The sequence below is a fragment of the Dendrobates tinctorius genome, unplaced genomic scaffold, assembly GCF_039654945.1.
Source record: "Dendrobates tinctorius isolate UK_male_01 unplaced genomic scaffold, ASM3965494v1 ptg000038l, whole genome shotgun sequence".
NCBI classification, from domain to species: Eukaryota; Metazoa; Chordata; class Amphibia; order Anura; family Dendrobatidae; genus Dendrobates; species Dendrobates tinctorius.
Window position 1 is genome coordinate 18,856,521 of NW_027361706.1, and position 24,455 is coordinate 18,880,975.

Below are 24,455 nucleotides of genomic sequence, written 5' to 3' on the forward strand. Positions count from 1 at the left end.
AGTATTGTCAGAGGTGAGTAAAATAATCTGAAGGCATGTCACGTCACTGTTATTTGGGTTGATTTGTTCTTTGGTTTAGTTTCTAGCTTTGTTAAAGACTTTTTTTATGAAAATAAATTAATAGGTTTTCTTTCCTTTTAATATTTGCTTTTTATATAACAGATGAAATAATTTGGAGATCTAATTACTTTCCTCCACCCGCTGCTCGGGGTATCATCACTCAGCTGCTCAGAAAAAATCCAGAACAAAGACTTGGGACAGGTAATATTATAATAGTACTGTTAATGACTTATTACAGCTCAAATGATTGTGTCCATAAGGATCAGCACTGAGATTCTCTACTCTACCAACTTGTCCATTCCCCATTCTTCATGCTACAATGTTCAGTATATTTCCTTCATGTTGTCTCTGTTACATCTTCAGTTCAGATTAATATAAACTGTACATATATGGAGTAGTTTCTCTGACAATGATTGTATCAATTTCTGTCTTGTTTTTCTTTTCCAGGAGGAGCTAATGAGATAAAAATGCATCCATTTATGCGTGTGTTAGATTTTAACAACCTTCTAAATCAAAAGCCTCTGTTCGTTCCTGATCTTAAGTCAGATGAGAACACCCGCTACTTTAACAGTAAGTAAAATGAGACGTCATCTGCAGAAAACTGCTGTGTGTCTTTTCTTTCATTATATGTGATAATCAGTTCCCATGATTATTAGTGATAACATGGTGACTGTCTGACCGGGTCTTATACTAATAATCTCTGATAACTTCTGTACTTTGCAGCTCGCATTGGGAATTACAAATTTAGGAATTCAGATGAAGAGGACACAAATGAGGACAATGGCTGTCCAGAAATAAAAAACTTTGTTTCATCTTCTCAAAAGTTTTGTAAAGTAAGTATGTGGTCAATAAAATGTATAAAACCTATAATTATAAAAAAAGTTGAAAAATATATCTATTTTCTATATCTCTGTGTGTTTTAGCTATATACCACCAATAACATGATGGTGACCAATGAAGAGCCCATGTCACCTCCATTGTGCTCCCCAGAGAACAGTGAAAAACACTCAGACATGTGAGTAGATTATTATTATTATTATTATTATTAGGTTAAATTCTGATGTATGTTTAGACACAAGTTACACAAATCTAAATCCAGCATCCACCACCCCATGATAACTGGTTTCTGTGCAGCTTGCTTGTGATAACCCAGAAGTATCATTTGATCATTGTGACCAGCCATTCATTTCCAGCTCATTATAGGCCAATATTACTAGTTAGACTTTATTCGTGCTGGTGGAATGGCGCCCTGAGCATGGTGTCCCCTTCTTGTTGTTCTAAGTGGTCTTTTGCATTTGATTTTCACTCATAATTTACTTGACTTTCTTCTACCAAACAGGCAGCAAGAACCTCCCCATTCCAAAACTGATGATGACAATCAGTGTTTCACTGCTAAAAACAGTGAGCCATCCTCGCCCTCATTATCAGGTATGTACTGGTTTATATGCCATCCTATTATAGCTTATAACACAAAAGTATAATATGAATTTGCATATGAAGGATCTGAAAATTCCTTACTTTATTCCCACTGCCCCCCTGAGTATTAAAATTTTCGTTTTGCTAAAATCCACAGTATGGATCCAGAAATATTGGCCTTTGTATTTAGTGCTAATTTTTATGGTCTTTTCCAAGGGGGCGGTGCTCCCAGGATTATCTGGGGGCGTGTCTTCAGGCTGCTCTGCTGTTTTATACTGTGAGCCACACCCCCATGGTAAAGAACATAAGAATTAGCACTGACTAAAAAGACTCCCATCTCTGGAATCGTAAGGGGGATTTTAACAAAACCTAAAACAGACGTCTAAGGGGAGCAGGAGAAATAAAGTAAGAGTGCATCTTGGATATTTATGACGGGTCTTCTTTAATCTTACGCTGAAGTTTTATTATTATAACACTTTGGCTTGCTGCAAGTAATGTCATGTTAATAAGGGGACATCGTTCCTTTGGGAGACACCACATGGCGGCACATAGAGGCTACAGGTGCATATTAACCAGTTTGCATAACTCTATAAAGATAATCTATTAGGAGTTTATAATCAACATCTTTGTCTAACTTTTTCATTAGAATCTCCAGTTCAGGAGAGAGAGAAATCTGCACAAAAACTGAGAACAAAGCAAAAAACAGATAAAGTAGAAGAGGGGAAGAGGAGGCGAGGTAAGTGTGACCATAATCTCCTTGTTGTTTGAGGTCAGTGAGAAGAAGTCATGTGAAGCAGATGTGATCTGTCAGTGGTGGCATTGCACATGTTTGATAACTGACAATGATCCGACCTCTGTATGGAGAAGATTCCTCTACTGTCCGGTCACAGTGACACCACAGTAGTGTTCTCTAATATGGAGTCCCATTACTTACTTTAGTTTTACATCTTTTCTCATAGGTTCCGTCTTCCGTCGGTTTATATCATCCTGTCGGCGTGGTTTATCCAGGGCTGCTCGCACTATCAGACATAGCTGCATATTTGCCTGCTGTCACCAGTGCACCAGAAACATCTAAAGGACTGTAAACTGTGTGTACAAACAAGTCTTTTACTAAGATCTTTGACAATTGTAAAAGCCCAAAAATTTTGTACACAAAAGCGGGACTAACTCCTAGCCGCGGTCTACGGACCAAACATTGGGCATGGGCAGGGCCTTGGGGGCAGATCCCAAGTGCGCTCAACCATGTGAAATAGCTTACGCTCAGGAACATTGAGAGATAGCGCTATCTGATGGCTCTACCCGTTCATTTCCTTTAGGAATAGAGCTATGGGATATCTCTACCCGTGCACTTTCTTCATGGATAGCGCTATCCGAACAGTATTAACGACAGAGCTTTTTCATACACAAGATAGGAGTGGCAGGAGAGGTACACCCGGTATTTATGTTTGCTGTTAGTTTGCGCATATGCCAGTCTGGTGCGTGGTTACACCCCATTGTGTGGTTCGCAATCCCAGCGTGTGCCCGAAGGGTGCGCAATCACTCCTTATCTAATATATAAAGCTCAAAGTGTGTATGTATGTATGTGTGTATGTATGTGTGTATGTCCGGGATAGGCATCTGCACCGTTGCAGCTACAGCCACAAAATTTGGCACAGTCACACGTCTGGACCCCGAGAGCGTCCTAAGCTATGTTGTGAGGCGAAATTTTAACCCCGCGCGTTCCAATTCTCCAAACAATTTTGCCCCTATCTACATACTGGGGGAAAAAGTGTGTGCGTGTCAAGCCCCGCCCCTCATTATGATGTCATAATGCCCCTATTTGCATACTGGGGAAACAGTGTGTGCGTATCAAGCCCCGCCCCTCATTATGATGTCACAATGGTTGCCATGGTGACGCTGATGTCATCATAGGTTGCAAGCCCCGCCGACGCTCATTATGATGTCATAATGGTTGACTATGGGATGGAGGATGTGTGATGGGTATATGGGCACTGGACTATGGGATGGAGGATATGTATGACGGGTAAATGGGCACTGGACTATGGGATGGCGGATATGTATATGGGCACGGGACTATGGGATGGAGTATGTGTGATGGGTATATGGGCACTTGACTATGGGATGGAGGATATGTTTGACGGGTATATGGGCACGGGACTATGGGATGGCGGATATGTATATGGGCACGTGACTATGGGATGGAGGATGTGTGATGGGTATATGGGCACTGGACTATGGGATGGAGGATATGTATGATGGGTATATGGGCACGGGACTATGGGATAGAGGATATGTATGACGGGTATATGGGCACGGGACTATGGGATGGCGGATATGTATATAGGCACAGGACTATGGGATGGAGGATGTGTCATAGGTATATGGGCACTTGACTATGGGATGGAGGATATGTTTGACGGGTATATGGGCAGGGGACTATGGGATGGTGGTTATGTATATGGGCATGGGACTATGGGATGGAGGATGTATGATGGGTATATGGGCACGTGACTATGGGATGGAGGATGTGTGATGGGTATATGGGCACTGGACTATGGGATGGAGGATATGTATGATGGGTATATGGGCACGGGACTATGGGATAGAGGATATGTATGACGGGTATATGGGCACGGGACTATGGGATGGCGGATATGTATATAGGCACAGGACTATGGGATGGAGGATGTGTCATAGGCATATGGGCACTTGACTATGGGATGGAGGATATGTTTGACGGGTATATGGGCAGGGGACTATGGGATGGCGGTTATGTATATGGGCATGGGACTATGGGATGGAGGATGTATGATGGGTATATGGGCATAGGACTATGGGATGGAAAATATGTATGATGGGTATATGGGCATGGGACTATGGGATGGCGAATATGTATGATGGGTATATGGGCATGGGACTATGGGATGGAGAATATATATGATGGGTATATGGCCATGGGACTATGGGATGGAGGATGTGTGATGGGTATATGGGCACTGGACTATGGGATGGAGGATATGTATGACAGGTATATGGGCACGGGACTATGGGATGGAGGATATGTATGATGGGTATATGGGCATGGGACTATGGGATGGAAAATATGTATGATGGGTATATGGGCATGGGACTATGGGATGGCGAATATGTATGATGGGTATATGGGCATGGGACTATGGGATGGAGAATATATATGATGGGTATATGACCATGGGACTATGGGATGGAGGATGTGTGATGGGTATATGGGCACTCGACTATGGGATGGAGGATATGTATGATGGGTATATGGGCACGGGCCTATGGGATCGTGGATATGTATGATGGGTATATGGGCACGGGACTATGGGATGGAGGATAATTATAACTTGCTATAACTAACCACAGTTAGTTACTATGCCCGGGCAGCGCCGGGCTCTTCAGCTAGTTAATTAAATATATTATAATTGATCATTGTCCTTTTAAAGTTAATTGAATATTACTGACATGAATGACAAATGAATCAATACTAAATGTCTGATGGTTTGGACACCAAACAAAAGAAAATTGGTGCTAGGTTTCCCATTAACCAGCTAGACCCCAGCAAAAAGCGGAGGAGAGGAACAGAAATTCTGTTATGCATACAGCGCATTATAGAGGTCAGCATACCTGATGAACACAGTACTTTCTGTAGGAAGACGCTTCAGGGATATTTTTGTCAACCATATATAAATTAATGAGCGACTTCCATACAGAAGCCACCAGCAGACTGAACAGGTCACTTCCTTTAACCACTTCATAGTTTTGAAATCCGGAAGCAGTTAAAAGAAGCTGAAAAAGACTGAAACATACAGCATGCACAGCAAGTTGTTTTCACATTGCAGTGCATATGCTCAATCGTTTTAATTTTTATTGAGTGGCTTTCTTAAGGGATCCAAGAGGAATCCACCTGAAAAAGACATTGTGTGCGCATACACTGAGAGTGGTGTAAGGGGATGGCATTGCTATGGACAGTAGAGACAAGCTGCCACTTTAAGAGACAGCACCCCCTTGGTTAGAGCAGTGGGACATTCTGCGCTTCCCTGCTGTAAAGGCTTTTTGGTTTCATCTGCCAGACTAGGGAGGGGAGGGTCTGTTTTTCTGTGTGTAGGAGAGACCCGAGATTTCTGCAGGAAGGGGACGTGCCTCCCTGGAGCTGTGAGGAAAAGAAAGTTTAGTCTGCGACTGTGACTTTGTAAACTATTCTGGGGACTAAAAGGTGGCTTTCCTGTCTTGCTGTGAGAAGCCATGAAGAAAAGACAAGAAAGGAACCCAGAGGAGGAATCCACTGTTTCTAGGAGCATCATTGAACTTGCACACAAGGAAAAGATCACATTGCACAGAGTTTCCAGGAAGAAACGCGCACCATCTTGCAAAGTTTCAGGGGCCCCCAGGAATGGACTGAGATACCAATGCTACTGGGAGTGTTAACCTCTTCTGCACACATGTTTAGGGCTTAGGATATGAAGAGGAGGATGAATGAACTCAGGGAGATCAACATCCGACACTGCGGAGACACCATCACGTGTTTCTCAACGCAGTGATTCTAGAGCACTGCCCCCATCCCTTATGGGAAATATGTAAAACATGCAAAACAGAAGCCGCGGAGACACGTGTTTCTCAACGCAAGCAATGACCAGCCAGGTCTTTGCCCGGGAAGGAACAACCACGGGAAGGGCAGTCTCCAATGAAGGAAACCACCAAAACATGGTATCCATCCATATACAGCTGTTTCGGGGTATTGCCCCTCATCAGTGTGGAGTAGGAAACTGGCTGGTAGGAGCAATGCCTAGTAAAAAGAGGGGCAATACCCCGAAACAGCTGTATGTGGATGGGCAAAGACCTGGCTGGTCTTTGCTTGCGTTGAGAAACACGTGATGGTGTCTCCGCGGCTTCTGTTTTGCATGTTTTACATATTTCCCATAAGGGATGGGGGCAGTGCTCTAGAATCACTGCGTTGAGAAACACGTGATGGTGTCTCCGCAGTGTCGGATGTTGATCTCCATGAGTTCATTCATCCTCCTCTTCATAGTCTTTTTACTAGGCATTGCTCCTACCTGCCAGTTTCCTACTCCACACTTATGAGGGGCAATACCCCGAAACAGTTGTATGTGGATGGATACCATGTTTTGGCATAGGTGGTTTCCTTCATTGGAGACTGCCCTTCCCGTGGTTGTTTCTTCCCGGGCAAAGACCTGGCTGGTCATTGCTTGCGTTGAGAAACACGTGATGGTGTCTCCGCGGCTTCTGTTTTGCATGTTTTACATATTTCCCATAAGGGATGGGGGCACTGCTCTAGAATCACTGCGTTGAGAAACACGTGATGGTGTCTCCGCAGTGTCGGATGTTGATCTCCATGAGTTCATTCATCCTCCTCTTCATAGTCTTTTTACTAGGCATTGCTCCTACAGCCAGTTTCCTACTCCACACTGATGAGGGGCAATACCCCGAAACAGTTGTATGTGGATGGATACCATGTTTTGGCATAGGTGGTTTCCTTCATTGTAGACTGCCCTTCCCGTGGTTGTTCCTTCCCAGGCAAAGACCTGGCTGGTCATTGCTTGCGCTGAGAAACACGTGATGGTGTCTCCGCGGCTTCTGTTTTGTAGGGCTTAGGATAGGCTGCAATAGACAGAGCACGGTGGCTGTGCGGCCGGAGTAGCAGCGGTGGCCAGATAGGTTATAGTTAGTGTAGCAGCATACTGTACTTTATTGTATTGTTTTGCCTTTTGCAAAGTACACTGATCTGTAATAGTTGGTGCTCCGTGCCATTTGTATGGCCCAGCTAGAAAATATCACTTTTGTAAATTGTTTTATGTCATTGTATACCCCTGTTTACACTTTCCTAACACTGCATTCCTTGCCTGTAAATAAATTAACCCTTTGTTGCTTGCACCTCATCTTGTGTACCGTAGTCTCCCTGCATTGTGGTGGTCTCCTGGCCATCGCTTCAAGTGGCGCTGTGAGCACGGTGTTGTGAGTTCATTTTCCCCTTCACCATTGAGGTCTGATGAACTCCCTCTTCTGGTGAAGTAAGGTAGTGAGGCTGATTACCAAGCACCTGAGCAGGATTATGATGACTGGGTGACTGGAATTGCTGACTGGATATAAGGCAGCCGACGCCCTTCTGCCTTGCTGGTGATTTCTCAGAGGGATTCTAGCAGACCAGTCTGATTCCTGCTCCTCAAAAGCTAAGTTTTCTGCTCTGCTTTTTGCATTTGTGGTTTGGTTTTGTTTTGCCTTGTTTTTCTGGATTTCTGCCATTCCCTTCTGGGGTGAGATGAATTCCTTTTTGCTCTGTCTTCAGAAAATACCTGAGTACTGATATAGTCTTTTTGAAGTCTAGCGTCTTCAGGGCTTTTTTCCCTGTCAGTCTGTTGGCTCTTGTTTTGATAGGGTTTTGGCGGATTGCAGACAGCAGCTTTTCTATCCTGTCCTATTTAGTTAGCTTGGGCCCCATCATTTGCTCAGCCTATCTTTCTATCTGTGTGAGTGTTTTTTCATCTTGCTTCACCGTCATTATACAGTGGGGAAAAAAAGTATTTAGTCAGTCAGCAATAGTGCAAGTTCCACCACTTAAAAAGATGAGAGGCGTCTGTAATTTACATCATAGGTAGACCTCAACTATGGGAGACAAACTGAGAAAAAAAATCCAGAAAATCACATTGTCTGTTTTTTTTCATTTTATTTGCATATTATGGTGGAAAATAAGTATTTGGTCAGAAACAAAATTTCATCTCAATACTTTGTGATATATCCTTTGTTGGCAATGACAGAGGTCAAACGTTTTCTGTAAGTCTTCACAAGGTTGCCACACACTGTTGTTGGTATGTTGGCCCATTCCTCCATGCAGATCTCCTCTAGAGCAGTGATGTTTTTGGCTTTTCGCTTGGCAACACGGACTTTCAACTCCCTCCAAAGGTTTTCTATAGGGTTGAGATCTGGAGACTGGCTAGGCCACTCCAGGACCTTGAAATGCTTCTTACGAAGCCACTCCTTCATTGCCCTGGCGGTGTGCTTTGGATCATTGTCACGTTGAAAGACCCAGCCACGTTTCATCTTCAATGCCCTTGCTGATGGAAGGAGGTTTGCACTCAAAATCTCACGATACATGGCCCCATTCATTCTTTCATGTACCCGGATCAGTCGTCCTGGCCCCTTTGCAGAGAAACAGCCCCAAAGCATGATGTTTCCACCACCATGCTTTACAGTAGGTATGGTGTTTGATGGATGCAACTCAGTATTCTTTTTCCTCCAAACACGACAAGTTGTGTTTCTACCAAACAGTTCCAGTTTGGTTTCATCAGACCATAGGACATTCTCCCAAAACTCCTCTGGATCATCCAAATGCTCTCTAGCAAACTTCAGACGGGCCCGGACATGTACAGGCTTAAGCAGTGGGACACGTCTGGCACTGCAGGATCTGAGTCCATGGTGGCGTAGTGTGTTACTTATGGTAGGCCTTGTTACATTGGTCCCAGCTCTCTGCAGTTCATTCACTAGGTCCCCCCGCGTGGTTCTGGGATTTTTGCTCACCGTTCTTGTCATCATTCTGACCCCACGGGGTGGGATTTTGCGTGGAGCACCAGATCGAGGGAGATTATTAGTGGTCTTGTATGTCTTCCATTTTCTAATTATTGCTCCCACAGTTGATTTCTTCACTCCAAGCTGGTTGGCTATTGCAGATTCAGTCTTCCCAGCCTGGTGCAGGGCTACAATTTTGTTTCTGGTGTCCTTTGACAGCTCTTTGGTCTTCACCATAGTGGAGTTTGGAGTCAGACTGTTTGAGGGTGTGCACAAGTGTCTTTTTATACTGATAACAAGTTTAAACAGGTGCCAATACTACAGGTAATGAGTGGAGGAAAGAGGAGACTCTTAAAGAAGAAGTTACAGGTCTGTGAGAGCCAGAAATCTTGATTGCTCGTTTCTGACCAAATACTTATTTTCCACCATAATATGCAAATAAAATGAAAAAAAACAGACAATGTGATTTTCTGGATTTTTTTTTCTCAGTTTGTCTCCCATAGTTGAGGTCTACCTATGATGTAAATTACAGACGCCTCTCATCTTTTTAAGTGGTGGAACTTGCACTATTGCTGACTGACTAAATACTTTTTTTCCCCACTGTATGTTGGGGGCTGCCTATTGCTTTGGGGTCTGCTCTGGGGCAGTTTAGATTTCCCTTTCTGTCTTTAGGCTATTTAGTTCTCCGGCTGTGATCGAGAGGTCTAGGGCACCGTAGGGACCCCCCACGGCTACTGCTAGTTGTTGTTGATAGGTTCAGGGGTCTGCAATCCGACAGCTGCCAACTTCTCTGGTTTTCTGAACTTAGCTAGTATTTCTGTTTTTGCCTCCTACGGTGACTCATTCATAACAGCACGGTTACTGTCACCAAGATGCAGGCAGCAGGCGGCAACGGTGATAGTGCTAGTGTTAGTAGGGATGCTGTGGGCATTGGTGGAACCCCTGCAAGGACACTCCCTATGGGCACCATATTTAGTGTGCTTCCAAAATTTGACGGCAATAATATGCCCCTGATTGATTGGGTGTACCAGCTGCAAAGCACCCTGAAGATTTATAATATCAGCACAGACCTTGAAGTGGACATAGCTTTGACTGCCTTGGAGGGAGAGGCCCGTAAAAACGTCTGTCTACAGCCGGAACTTACCCGTAGTACCCTGAAGGAGTTAGTGAAATTCTTGGAAGAGATCTACGGTGAGACCACTAGCGCGGGACACCTTCGCTCCAAATTTTTCTCTAGACTGCAGCAGGAAGAAGAAGGGATCTCTCAGTATGCAACAGCACTGCAAGAAGTGTTGGCAGAAGTTCAAAGGAAAGAGACGGATGGGCTTGGTGGCATGGGCTCCACAGACCGGATACTCCAGGAACAATTCATTCTGGGACTGCATAGCACATCCTTGAGGAGAGTGCTGTCAGAACGGGTCCATGTAGATCCGACTCTTTCATTCCGTCAAATCCTGGCAGAAGCAGTGGCCCGAAGCAAGGAAGACAGTTATGCGTCTGGTGAGATGCGTGTCCAGGGTTCCAATACCAGAGGGGACCCAAATCATCAGGTGCTGGTCCAGGTAGTGCACGACTTGCAGCGGTCTCTTGTCAGTATGCAAGATAAATTAACCCGGATGGAGCAAAGAATGGGAGAACAACAGTCTGACTCAACGCACTCATATAACCATCCTTCGGCCCAACTTTTAATGGGTCAGTGGGTGCAAGCTTCCCCCCACCAGGCATCAGAGGCACGAAAACAGGCTCAGGGTGCCCCTCGGCGAAGAGGAGGCATGCAATGCTGGGAAGGTGGAGGTCAAGGGCACCTTGCTAGCGACTGCCAGAATTATACTCAAAGCCAGCAACAGTCGCCATTAAACTACCAACCCCCGCAGTAACGCAGCACTCTGTGGGGGAAGCAAGAAGAGAGGCCGCTCCTTATCATAATGAACACTTGATTGCTGGGAGTCCCATTCTGCGTGCTGAATTTGAGGGCGTTCCAGTGGATTGCTTGATAGATACCTGTTCACAGGTGACAACGAAGCCAGAATCATATTTCAAACAGCATTTTCAGGCACTGGCTAAGCCAGAGAAGGAGACATTGGTTTGGTTGTTTGCTGCCAATCAACAGCCGATCCCGGTCACAGGGGTAGTGTGGCTGAATATTCGAATCTGTGGGCAAGAAGTAGGAAAGAAAGGGATCCTGCTGGTCCCTGAGCCCATCAAAGAAGATGTACCTGTAGTACTGGGAATGAATATCCTACGAGAACTCGATCAGATAATGTTCACCAAACAGGGACCCAGTTATTGGAAGAAGGCTGCCACACACAAGCCTACTCAAGAAGCCCTTCAGCGATTGATCCTCTTCTGTGGGGCGCAGAAGAGTGTGCCATCTTATCAAGCCGTAGGGGTCATCAGGGCCCCTGCGAAGGCGTCTGTAATCCTGCCTCTCGAGCAAGAAAGTATATTACTCCTTCCAGTGGGGACTCATCGCAACGTTGACGGGATGGAGGTGATAGTTCAGCCTGTGGTAGGCGGAGGAGCGGACCAAGAAGTCATGATAGCTCATATGATAGCTGTGGTCCAGCGAGGACATATCCCCATAAGAGCTTTGAACGTGGGCCCCAGGGAAGTCAACTTGCCACGGGGGACAGATCTGGCCCGGGTGTACCTACTCAAGGGTGAAGTGGTGAGTCAGAAAGAGATGGCTTTATTGCCGATCGAAGGTGCTGGGTGGACCATGGCAGTTGCTGCGGGGCCTGAAGAGAAGCCATCCCTGGAGTGGAATGGGTGAATCATCCTTGACCAAATGGAAGTGGATGTGAAGGCCCTGAATGTGTGCGGGCGATGGAAGCTATGCTGTGGGAAAATCAGGCCGCATTCGCCTGTCACGCCGAAGATTTTGGCTGTACCGAAGCGATTACACACGAGATACTGACCGGGGATGCTCGTCCAATTCGAGAACAATACTGGCAAATCCCACCCAAGATGTAACAAGAGGTGAAGACATTACTGAGGCAGATGCTGGATTCAGGAGCAGTGCATAGTAGTCAGAGCCCTTGGGCCGCAGCGGTGGTGCTCGTCAAGAAGAAGGATGGGACCATCTAGTTCTGTGTAGATTACAGGAAACTCAGTGCCTACACTGTGAGAGACTCATCTGTTACCCCGCATCGAGGAATCCTTGACAGCATTGGGGAAAGCCAAGAACTTCTCCACCTTGGACCTAGCAAGTGGATACTGGCAAGTGGCCGTGGCCGAGAAAGACAAGGAAAAAACTGCCTTCATCCTCCCTATGGGATTGTTCGCGTTTAACCGGATGCCCTTTGGGCTCTCTAATGCTCCGGGCACATTTCAACGGCTGATGGAAAAGTGTTTGGGAGACTTAAACTTTGAGGCTACCGAGATCTACCTGGATGACATCATTGTGTTCTCTGCCTCGTTCGAAGACCATCTTGCCCTGCTTGGACAGGTACTCGGAAGACTGCGGGCTCATAACCTGAAGATGAAGCCAAAGGAAGTGCCACCTCTTCAAGAGAGAGATTGAGTACTTGGGCCACTGTGTCACAAGACGGAGTAAAAAAGTGGCTGCTATCCAGAAGTGGCCAGTTCCTCGAACCGCGCAGGAACTCCAGGCCTTCCTTGGACTCGCTTGGTACTACCAACGGTTTGTCAAAGATTTCGCAAAGGTGGCAGATCCTCTAAATGAACTGCTGAGGGGGACCGCTGGAGTGCCAAAGACCCAGTGCATCCCCTGGGGACAGAGGCGAGATGAGGCCTTCCAGGCTATAAAGAATGCTCTTACTTCAGACCCGATTTTGGCCTACGCAGATTTCGATCAACCGTTCGTGTTGTACACAGACGGTAGCCTTCATGGACTCATGATGTTCACCTTCCCCTGATGAAGCTACAAGACGTAGCGATACGCGTAGGGACAGGCAGTGCAGCATAACATTCATTGGTGAGTATGGCCATTCCTGCATTTATGCAGTATATATAGTATTATACAGGGTCACACTATTAGGTGCTTACATATTATAGCATTGCCGGTGATGATATTTTCTACTATGGGTGTTTCATTGTAACATATGTTGACAGATCTATATCTTTTTTATTATAAAATGTTATATTTATTTCTGTAGTGACTAGTGTTGAGCGATACCATCCGATATCGTGAAATATCGGATCAGATTTGATTGGTCCGATACCCAAAAAGTATCGGATATCGCCGATTCCGATACCGGAAACCAATGCAAGTCAATGGGACTGTGACGTATGCTGTGACGACAGGTAGGTTACGTCCGAGAGTGGACCCTCTGGATCGCGGCACTGGAGCTCCCGGGGGTGAGCGCGCCAGGTGGTGCCGACCCCTATACAGGGGCCGTTAGGGGCAGGCCCTCGGAAGACAGATGCCGCGACTGCTAGAACCAAGAGGGGCGGCTCGAAGGACTGAGTGAGGGGTGCAGGACTTAGAACGGAATGCAGAAGGGAGCAGGAAGTACAGAGTGGAGTGCAGGACGGAAACACAGAGTATAGGACCAGGCACAGAGAGGGGAGCACGGGACAGAGACATGGAGTACAGGACTGGGCACTGGGGTACAGGACGGAGACACGGAGTACAGGACTGGGCACTGGAGTGCAGGACGGAGACACGGAGTACAGGACTGGGCTCTGGGGTACAGGACGGAGACACGGAGTACAGGACCGGGCACTGGGGAGCAGGATGGAGACACGGAGTACAGGACTGAGCACTGGAGTACAGGACGAAGACACGGAGTACAGGACTGGGCACTGGGGTGCAGGACGGAGACACGGAGTACAGGACTGAGGAGAGAGAGTGAGAAGGGGGAAACCCCTAAACACTTGGCCAGGATACCGTAAGGAAAGGCACACGATAATCAGGCATCTCCACCATGTTGGAGACGCCTGATATACCCGGTGCTGTTAGCTGATTGGGCGCTCAGGCTTCTGGGCGGGCGCTGCAGGGTTAAGAGACCTGCAGAGCGCGCGCCCGCGGCCTAAGGCGCCCGCACGAAGCAGGCACGCGCCGGACAGAGGGGAGCGAGGAGGAGGCGGGCACAGTGCGGCATGGCGAGCGCCGGTGAGTATAGGCAGCGGCGGGCCCCGCCGCTGCTGGGACGGCGGCGGCTACCACCGCCGACGTAACAGTACCCCCCCTTTACATCTCCCTCTCCTGAGGTTGGACAAAAACCTCCTTAAAAGAAGAGGAGCATTAACATTCTCCTTGGGTGCCCAGGACCTCTCTTCGGGGCCAAAACCCTTCCAATCAATGAGGTAGAGGGTACGCCCCCGAACTTGTCTCACGGCAAGAATTTCTTTCGCCTCAAAGATGTCATCGGCCCCTACTGGCGGAGGGGAAGGAGGTGAGACTGAGCGGTACCGATTCAGAACAGCAGGTTTGAGGAGCGAGACATGGAAGGCGTTAGGGACCCGAAGCGAAGCCGGCAACTTCAATTTATAAGCCACGTTGTTAATGCGTCCCAAAACCTCGAACGGACCGATGTACCGAGGACCCAGTTTGTAAGAGGGTATCTTCAAGTGGATATACTTAGTTGACAGCCAAACTTTGTCACCAGGTTGGTATGGCGGAAGATCCCTGCACCTCTTGTCTGCATGTATCTTAATCCGGATACTGGATCTTTCAAGTGCCTCTCTGGTCTCCTTCCAGACTTGAGAAAATTCGATAGCGAGGGCATCTGCTGCGGGAACACCAGAAGGCGAAGAGAGAGGTAGTGGAACACCAGGGTTCTGGCCGGAAACCACGAAGAACGGCGTTTTGGTGGTGGACTCATTAGGATGGTTGTTGTGGGCGAACTCTGCCCAGGGCAGAAGAGACACCCAGTTGTCTTGATGGGCGTTAGAGAAGTGACGTAGGTAGGCTGTTAATACCTGATTGATCCGTTCCACTTGCCCATTGGACTGAGGGTGATAAGCAGAGGAGAAGTCCAGAGATATACCCATGAGCTTGCTGAGTGCCCTCCAGAAACGGGAGGTAAACCGGACCCCTCGATCGGAGACAATTCGTTGAGTGAGTCCGTGAAGCCTAAAGATCTGGTGTATGAAGACCTTGGCCAGCTCAGATGCCGTAGATAACCCGGGAAGCGGGATGAAATGGGCCATTTTGGAGAAGCGATCGACCACTACTAGGATGGTAGTACACCCGGAAGAGCGTGGTAGATCGGTAACGAAATCCATACCAATCTGTCGCCAAGGGGCTTCAGGAGGAGGCAGAGGGTGGAGCAGACCAGACGGCAGACTTCTTGGTACCTTGTTCAGAGCTATGGGATGGAGGATATGTATGATGGGTATATGGACATGGGACTATGGGATGGAGGATGTGTGATGGGTATATGGGCACTCGACTATGGGATGGAGGATATGTATGATGGGTATATGGGCATGGGACTATGGGATGGAGGATATGTATGATGGGTATATGGGCATGGGACTATGAGATGAAGGATGTGTGATGGGTATGTGGGCACTCGACTATGGTATGGCGAATATGTATGATGGGTATATGGGCATGGGACTATGGGATGGAGAATATGTATGATGGGTATATGGGCATGGGACTATGGGATGGAGAATATGTATGATGGGTATATGGGCATGGGACTATGGGATGGAGGCTATGTATGATGGGTATATGGGCATGGGACTATGGGATGGAGGATGTGTGATGGGCATATGGGCACTCGACTAGGGGATGGAGGATATGTATGATGGGTATATGGGCACGGGACTATGGGATGGAGGATAATTATAATTTGCTATAACTAGCCACAGTTAGTTACTATGCCCGGGCAGCGCCGGGCTCTTCAGCTAGTGTATATATAAGTACAATCACATTCTGAAATGGTGGACAAACGAATACATGGACTTGTTACTTACTCAAGAGCTGCTTTTGCCGCCGCTCCCACCACCCAGTCAAGAAGAATCTAATGGTCGTCTCAGCCTGCCCACCAAATAAATGGAAAATTTATATTACTGCATATATAATCACTGATTATACACTACAAAATATTCTTTATTGGTGTAAATACACCTCAAAACGTAACTCTAAGTGATTATGTAAAAAAACAAAAATAAATAAAATAGGAATCAAGAGTAAAGGGCTGACCACCCCATTTACTTAGTTTACTAACTTTTATACAGTAATAATTCCAAAACTCTTTAGGGTATGTTCCCACGGTCAGTAAACGCTACAGTAAAGTATACCCCTTAAGGAACTTATTTAGATGTGTGGTGAGCACTTTGAACCCCCAAGTGCTTGACAGTTTATAATGTAGAGCCATAAAAATCAAAAATCTTATTATATTTCACAAAAATAATCTTTTCTCCCCCAATGTTTTATTTTCCCAAGTGTAACATGAGAAATTGGACCCTAACAGTTGTGCAATTTGTCCTGAGTAGGCTGATACCCCATATAGGACTACGGGCTGAGCTGCAGATGGAGACAGTCAACATGCTGGTACCGGTCAGCACAGTCTGTGCTGACTAAAAGGATAGGACTATGGGCTGAGCTGCAGGTAGAGACAGTCAACATGCTGGTACTGTGCAGCACAGTCTGTGCTGACTAAAAGGATAGGACTACAGGCTGAGCTGCAGGTGGAGACAGTCAACATGCTGGTACTGTGCAGCACAATCTGTGCTGACTAAAAGAGTAGGACAACGGTTGAGCTGCAGGTAGAGACAGTCAACATGCTGGTACTGGTCAGCACAGTCTGTGCTGACTAAAAGGATAGAGCTACTGGCTGAGCTGCAGGTGGAGACTGTGGAGACAGTCAACAATGTGCCTACTAATCATGGACGCTGAAGATTTGTCCCCCTGGGCCCTGGCTCAACCCATCATCAGCCCCCTGGCTCACTCCATCATCAGCTGGGCTCCCTGGCTCACCCCATCATCAACCAGGCCCCCTGGCTCCCCCATCATCAGCCCCTGGCTCACCCATCATCAGCCCCTGGCTCACCCCATCATCAGCCCCTGGCCCTGACTCACCCCATCATAAGCTCCTGTCTCTGGCTCACCCCATCATCAGCCAGGCCCCCTGGCTCCCCCATCATCAGCCGGATCCCCTGGCTCCCCCATCATCAGCCAGGCCCTTGGCTCCCCCAGACCCCCATCATCAGCCGGGCCCCTGACTCACCCAGACCCCCATCATCAGCCGGGCCCCTGGTTCCCTCAGGCCCACATCATCAGCCGGGCCCCTGGCTCCCCCAGACCTCCATCATCAGCCGGGCCCCTGGCTCCCCCAGACCTCCATGATCGCCGGGCCCCTGGCTCCCCCAGACCCATATCATCAGCCGGGCCTGGGCTGATTGATGGGGGTCTGGGGGAGCCAGGGACCCGGCTGATCATTGGGGTCTGGGGGAGCCAGTGGCCCGGCTGATGATGGGGGCCAGGGGGAGCCAGGGGCCCAACTGATTCAGCCAGGCCCCTGGCTCCCCCAGGGCCCAGACCCCCATCATCAGCGTGGTCGCCACGGGGAGAGGGAGGGAGACAGACAGAGACAGAAAAGAATACTTACCTGCTTGCTCGCCGCCGTCCACTGTAAGACGTCTTCTGCCACCGGCGCAGCCGCTCCCAGTCCCACGCCACGTGGCACGCTGCCCGCACACTGCTCTGCTCTTGGTCCGGAGTCAGGAATGAGGAAGTGGAGGAAGCACAGCAGCCGCAGCGTGTGACGTCACGTGAGGGGGTGGCGCTGGAGTGCTGGGCCATGGTGCACCGGTGGGGGGGAGGAGGGGGGAGGCAGGTGCTGCGACATGAACCACCATGTCATCATGTAATTAAAAATGGAGAAGAAGCCAGGGCCCCATACACGTGTAAGGGCTGTCATGCCCTGACCACCCCTACACAACCCAAATTTCTTCATATATACATATATATATATATTTCAATGTCCACACTAATATATTTCTCCAGAACCACATCAGGATTTCTCAGGATATCCTCAAAGTGGCCGAATGATTTGTTGGAGAGCTTCAATTGTTCACAGAAGGCTTATGGGGCCCACAACAACATGAAACAGACCGCTGTGTCACACAACACTCAGGGATACTAAAATGAACAAATAAAATCAATTAGCATAAAACAAAAAACACAATTAAAATGATCAACAGGATACATGGAAATAGAATAAATAGTGGTCAGTAAGGTTATAAGAATAGTAATGGCCGCTGTGTCTCGGTGATCAGATGACTCATGCGCAGTTTGGGACGACCTTTGACTTACGGCCCCGCACACAGGGTGACGCCTTGCGTTTCACACTTGCGTTCCAGACACGGGGATACGGAAGTCACTGTTGCTCCTGTAGGAAGTTCGGAAAACGGCGCATGTCCGATACAAGCCTGATTAGTGCCGACACACATTACAGCTGCTGACATGCTATTTATAGCCATACATTAGGCGGGTTACACACATACCCCCATTTGAGGAAGCCAGTTGGGCGAAACGGCGCTGTTGGGGTGTAGCTGAGGTGGGCCTGTGGCCGGGACTTGCACTCATGTAAGTTTAAATGATGCACTTTGATTCATTCGGCAGCTCCATATTACATGCACTCGTGCACTTTATGATCTGATGGTCTCACAATTATTGTGATGTGATTATGATTTTGTATGTTCTGAGTAACAGCGCTCTATGTTATATATAAGCACTTTGCACTTTACAATATTTCTTTGATTGCTGTTACTTGCAACATATTGTATCACTGTATGTAATTATGATTTTGAAACGTTGTGAAGCTGCAGCTATTTTAATCTTATGTCCTTAGGCCACTGTGGGCTTTCACAGGCTATTTTTGAGATTATCATCCCGTTGCTTATTTTATTTTTTTGTATATTTTAATGACTTATCGTAATAAAATATAATTTTTTAGTACATTTGGCCTGTGCCTCTTTATCCCTTCTAAACTTGAATGGGATTTTGTTTCTTATAGCATCACAGTTAGTCTCTACAGCTCTATGGTGAAAGATTTTGGGAAAGTGGAAAGGAGAGATGATTTTGACCTATTGATGGGGTCTACTTCATGTGTAAATTCCCTGGGTACCTGATTAATTTATCCATTGGGGTATAACAGTAAATGACACTGAGATAGATGGTAAACAATAAAGGGCTGGGATAAATTGAAAAAAGCAGTGACCAACAAACAATGGAGAGGAATGCAGTACAAACTGATTCATAATGTCATTTATGCTTTCCATTGTTCCTACAAAGATGCTTCATCACATTATTTAAGAAAATGCCCAACATGTAACCTAAAGCCAATTTGTTTGATAGCATCTGGCAATACCCATCCATCCAAAAGGTGCAGGAAGAGACCCTTCTCTATTTAGACAATGTTTTGAGAATTAAAGTCCTAAAGTCTCCTCAGGCATGTTTATTGTAAGAGAACATCGGGAGGATAGGGACAGAGTTCTGTCTATACAGATAATACACGTATAGTGGCTAGATAATGTATACTGAGATATTGGTTGGAGAAATAGACGCCTCAATTATCTGAAATAATCAAAACTGTAAAAACCTTATTTATGACAAACTTGAGAAAGACAAAGAAAAGTCAATGACTATGTGTTTTTCAGAAATGGAAATCTTTTATTGAATATAGCTATACACAATCTGATATGTAACAGCTGATGAAAGTATTCCGACACACATCCTTGTAGAATATGGAGGAACTTAAGAAGACATCAGGATAACGTAAAGTCTAAAGGATTCATACATTTACATCCATTCATATATGGATTATGGCAAAGTGTTTTTTTTTGGTTGATTTTCATGTTGACCTAAAATTTGAATCAGGTAAAATTGTGTCAAAAAATAGAAAATGATGGGATGGATTTGATACTTATTTATAAAGATGTGAATTGTGTTGGTACATGTCATGGAGATTCTATGATTATAACCTTATTTTCATGTATATTTTGTTTTGTCAAATAAAGTTTGTTTAAAATAAAAGAATCGGAACACTGGATTGATTATGACATCACAATTAGCCTTCACTACTTACAGAAGTGTTTGCATCCATATAGTCACTTTGACATTCCGTGTCATTGCCTTCAGTGATAAGCTACCTAGCTAATCATATAGTAATTGCGATTGGATTATTTGAAATGTCTGAAATTCCTCCAGACAAATTTCAGGTGTTAGCACTACTCCAGGGGATTCTTACCACCTATGCCTCTGACAATGTGCTACCACTACCCGATGGCGTCCTCAGCTTCACTTACCGGCTGGTTATGAAGCTTGTGAGAGACTGCCTGAGCAAATACCGCCAAGGTCATATTAGCTCAAAATATCTTGAGCATTTACAGCAGAACATCTGGACCCTAGTACAGCAGGTAAGTAGCAAATAATCTGCACAAATCTTATAAAATAATAATTCTGGGAAATAATAATGGAGTACAAGTTTAAATTTAACCTGTACTAAATACTAAGATAAGAATAGCCGGGAGCCAAAATAGGGCATACAGGCTACACGGCGAGGGAAATTGTGGGATCTAAAGGGTTAATTGAATTAGGAGCGGGAAGGTTGTTTGTGTAGGGGAATAGGATTGGTTACCTTGTAAGGACCAGGAAATTTGACGTTTTTCTCCTCTCATTTTTTTCACCACTTTCTTTCAAGAGCAATAACTTTTTTTTTTAAAGGCAACCTGTCATGTAAAATAATGCTATCAGCCTGCACATATGGGGTTAATCTGCAGGTTAATAGTGTTCTGACCACATGTGGTCACCACACTGAGAGCTCCGTTGTTGGGAGGACATGAACTGTATTCCTCCTGGCAGCCTCGCTCTTTCAGTGATAGGGATGGTGACGGCTCGCTATCAGTCACTGCTGTCTGCTTAGTGAGTGGCGGCTCTAACCGTCCCCGGGACTGACAGCTCTAATATGGCCGCATGGTGTCAGAACACTATTAACCTGTAGATTAATGACATATCTGCAGTTAATACCATTATTTTACATGACAGGTTCCCTCTAGAGGTTCTCAAGTGATCGGATCCCTCAGCTGTCATGTAGTATTTGTAGAGCAGATACCAGGAGTAACACGGTGACATAAATGGCGTCCTCATTCTTCACTTTCTCTTATGATTTTCCTTTCTTGTTTCCTTTCATCTCTATAGGCTGAAGAAAAAACCCACAGTGAAGAACTGGCCTTTATTAAACAACTGGCCCACAACGTCCTGCTTGTACTGGAGTATCCGGCCTACTCACAGGAGCGTCTGGTAAGGATCCATCGTCTTCTGTATCTCATGTCCTTGTTGTCTGATCTTCTCCAGATCACCAGTCATATAGCAGAAGCTCAGATTTATGATGGTAGAGGCCTCCCTGTCCTCATCGGGCAGACACAGGATACTTTATGGCAGCCTGTCTCTGCGGCTCATTCATCTATGGTGGCAGTCTGTACTCCGCGGTGTGGAGTTTGTATTCCCGCTTCTGTCTCTCTCGATAATCTCAGTTTTCCATCTTATAAATGCTTCAGTCCCGATAGAAGATATTAGAGAACAGTTGTAGATACAAGTCGCTTATACATTAATGTGGATTTACTGGAGGCAGCGGCCATGTATAGTCCGTCCAATACTGAAATTATCAAGTAAATCCAATGTTTAGTCCTTCCTGTCTACTGTATGTGGTGATGTAGTATTTGTGAAATGTTATATTAATTGTATATATTATATCCGTCAGGAAACATCAGAAGGCTACTCCAAAGAGAGGCAAAACCGAAATATTGCTGACCGTAATATCAGTCAGCCGGGGCAGAACTCTGATCCGATGGAAGGTAAGCCGATAATCTAATATCATACATATAAATATCAGGTTATAGAGAACGGCAGAGAATATGGAGATTTACTCTTCATCCACTGTATGAGGCCGCTGATGGCTCATGAACCCCCCATAGACTACAGTTTAGGGGGCTCATGTAATGCTGCTCCTCTCCTCTAGGCTCTTCTCAGGTCAAAAATGTACAAAGAGGCTCAGAGGTCCCCAATCATGTAATTGTTGAGGATTCGAACAGATCCTGAGCAATGACACATTCATAGTACAGTATATACAGTGTATAGATATGCCATAAGTGTATACAGTGTGCAGAATATCCATATACCTAGTATATTCCATGTACGCGGGTCTTGCTCTTTCCTTTATGATACGGATGTGTTATATATGTGCTGATATAGACTAATACATGAAATCTCTTCATTATTTTATCATTATTTTAGGAATAACTGTGCCGGCAAATACTGATGGTGGAATATGTAAGACACCAGAGATCACCCAGGAATCTGCCAGAGTAAGTATCAGAGGGGCATCTGTATATTATCAGATGGCGGGTGTGAATTGCACATCCCATGTTATACCCCATATGACAATGGGATATCGCTGTCCTTATGTAGATCAGCCCTATTATGTCTGACTATGGCATTATTATTCTGCCTCCTCGATGTGATGTCCCTTATCCTCCCCTGCAGTACAATGATTTATGTGTATGGGGCATATCCCCTTATAATATAATAGGGTCTGTGGGGGTCCGGCTTGTATCACGTTCTCTACATCTGCTGCAGTGTAATCAGCGGGGACATAATATAGAAGGAGCCGTTCCTGCATCTGGAGCTTTTATCTCCTGCAGTTCCTACGTCTTAATGTCATTTCTTATTCTTTTATAGGCCTTGATCGGATCATTGAACCCGTGGAGAAATCCCTGTAAGAGCGACTATGACCCTATCAAGCTGATCAGCTGTGGAGGCTTTGGGTGAGCTTTACTTTGGTATAATATTTATTTCTCAGGGCTCCTTATGACGATGCCTATGTCTCTGTGTCCTGCCCGTGCGATGCTGCCATAGAGAATGATGAGTCCACATCACTGTCCACATCTAATGTTCTCCACTCAGGTCAATTAGGATGTGACGTGGATGAGGGCCTTCCATAGGTTATCATTTATGGAGTGTTATTTTATAGATTTCTAGACATGGATTTCTAGTGATGGCCGCACATCTAGTATTAACCATTAGTACGGGAGATCACTTGATGAGGTCTATAGATGGACTGTTAATAAGAATTAATAATAAATCATGGATTTTCCTCCTCTCCAGGGCCGTCCACTTAGTTCGCCATACAGACACAAACAAGATCTGTGCTATGAAGAAAATGGACAAGCAGAACCTGAAGCCAAGGAGCCTGAAATGGGCCTTTCAGGAGAGAGACATTGCTACATTCGCTGATTGTCCCTTTGTGGCCTCCATGCTCTGCTCCTTTCCTACTAAACGTCATCTGTGTATGGTCATGGAGTATGTACCAGGTAGGACACATCCAATGTATCTATATGCTATCCTGTCCCAATATCTCCCCTTATTTCACCTTCACCCTCATCATGTGTAATTTACACTGTAACAAACCCTCACTTGTTGTATTTGCTTTCTGCTCTAGGAGGAGACTGTGACAATCTTCTAAAGCACAGGGGTCCTTTACCTATCACCTTGGCCCGGCTGTACATTGCAGAAACGGTGCTTGCTGTGGAATATCTGCACAGCTATGGTGTGGTGCACAGAGACCTGAAGCCTTCAAAGTAAGTGACCCTTGAGGGGATGAAAGTTACAGCTTGTTATACAGTCTATGGGATATTACTTGGGGCTGACACCATCTTTTCTTTTACAGCCTCCTGATAACATCGACAGGACATATTAAAGTGACCGATTTTGGGGTTTCAAAAGTCGGCCTCATGAGACCATCATCAAAACTCTACACGGCTACAACGACGGACATCACCAGAGAGTTCCGTGATAAAGAGGTCGGCTTTACTTACAGGATCCTGTACTTTAAAAATCTCATCTCTTTCTCCTTCTGTGATAATTTCTCATCACTTTTCCACTGATGTTAATTTTTGTAATCATATTTATTAATCATCTCATTCTTCTATTGGTTTCCAGACTGCTGGCACCACAAGTTACATGGCCCCAGAAGTGATCCTAAAGAAGGGCTATGGCAGGCCCCTTGACTGGTGGTCAGTAGGGATCATCCTCTATGAGTTTCTTTTTGGATTTACACCATTTTATAGAGCTTCCGAAAAGGAGAAGTTACGCAGTATTGTCAGAGGTGAGTAAAATAATCTGAAGGCATGTCACGTCACTGTTATTTGGGTTGATTTGTTCTTTGGTTTAGTTTCTAGCTTTGTTAAAGACATTTTTTTATGAAAATAAATTAATAGGTTTTCTTTCCTTTTAATATTTGCTTTTTATATAACAGATGAAATAATTTGGAGATCTAATTACTTTCCTCCACCCGCTGCTCGGGGTATCATCACTCAGCTGCTCAGAAAAAATCCAGAACAAAGACTTGGGACAGGTAATATTATAATAGTATTGTTAATGACTTATTACAGCTCAAATGATTGTGTCCATAAGGATCAGCACTGAGATTCTCTACTCTACCAACTTGTCCATTCCC

The 24,455-nt window shown here is 45.7% G+C and overlaps 1 long non-coding RNA gene across 1 annotated transcript; it reads left to right on the plus strand.

Annotated features, from left to right (window-relative positions):
• Positions 1-989: 989 nt before the first annotated feature.
• Positions 990-2,173, plus strand: LOC141088355 (uncharacterized). The gene is made up of 3 exons (XR_012231917.1): positions 990-1,075; positions 1,400-1,488; positions 2,123-2,173. It is a non-coding gene; the product is annotated as an uncharacterized lncRNA (long non-coding RNA).
• Positions 2,174-24,455: the final 22,282 nt, after the last annotated feature.